The sequence below is a fragment of the Pleurodeles waltl genome, chromosome 11, assembly GCF_031143425.1.
Source record: "Pleurodeles waltl isolate 20211129_DDA chromosome 11, aPleWal1.hap1.20221129, whole genome shotgun sequence".
NCBI classification, from domain to species: Eukaryota; Metazoa; Chordata; class Amphibia; order Caudata; family Salamandridae; genus Pleurodeles; species Pleurodeles waltl.
In genome coordinates, this window is record NC_090450.1 from 937,792,884 (window position 1) to 937,793,357 (window position 474).

General features: G+C 40.5%; 1 non-coding gene across 1 annotated transcript; it reads right to left on the reverse strand.

Annotated features, from left to right (window-relative positions):
- Positions 1 to 333: 333 nt before the first annotated feature.
- On the reverse strand, positions 334 to 474 carry LOC138266717 (U4 spliceosomal RNA). The gene has a single exon (XR_011199649.1). It is a non-coding gene; the product is annotated as a U4 spliceosomal RNA (small nuclear RNA).

The following is a 474-nucleotide window of genomic DNA, read 5'->3' on the forward strand; positions in this document are numbered from 1 at the left end:
CGCTAGGGGCTCCTAAAGATGCCACTTTATATAACGTTAAAAGTCACGCTCGACACCTTCGTCAGCTCTCGTTCTGTTTCAAGCACTGCATACAGTCTGAGCGAACTTTCTCCGCATTATCCTGTTGATAACAAACGGCTTCCAACAGAAATACGAAAACTAATCAAGACGAAAGCATCCTGAAAGTTCCTGCCGGATGCAGAAACTCAGACACACTAAAACTAAATCGAAAACAATGAACTAAAAGAAAGTAAACTCTGTGTGGTCTACCCGACATCAACACGTTCACATAAACTACTAAAAAAATTCTCATTTTTATACATTAATATTCAGTCTCCTTGGAGACTGTCAAAAATTGCCAATATCGACTATATTTCAAATCGTCATGGCGGGGTATTGGGTAAAGTTTTCAATAAGCAATAATCGCGCCTCGGTTAGACCTCATAGGCTACGATACTGCCACTGCGCAAAACT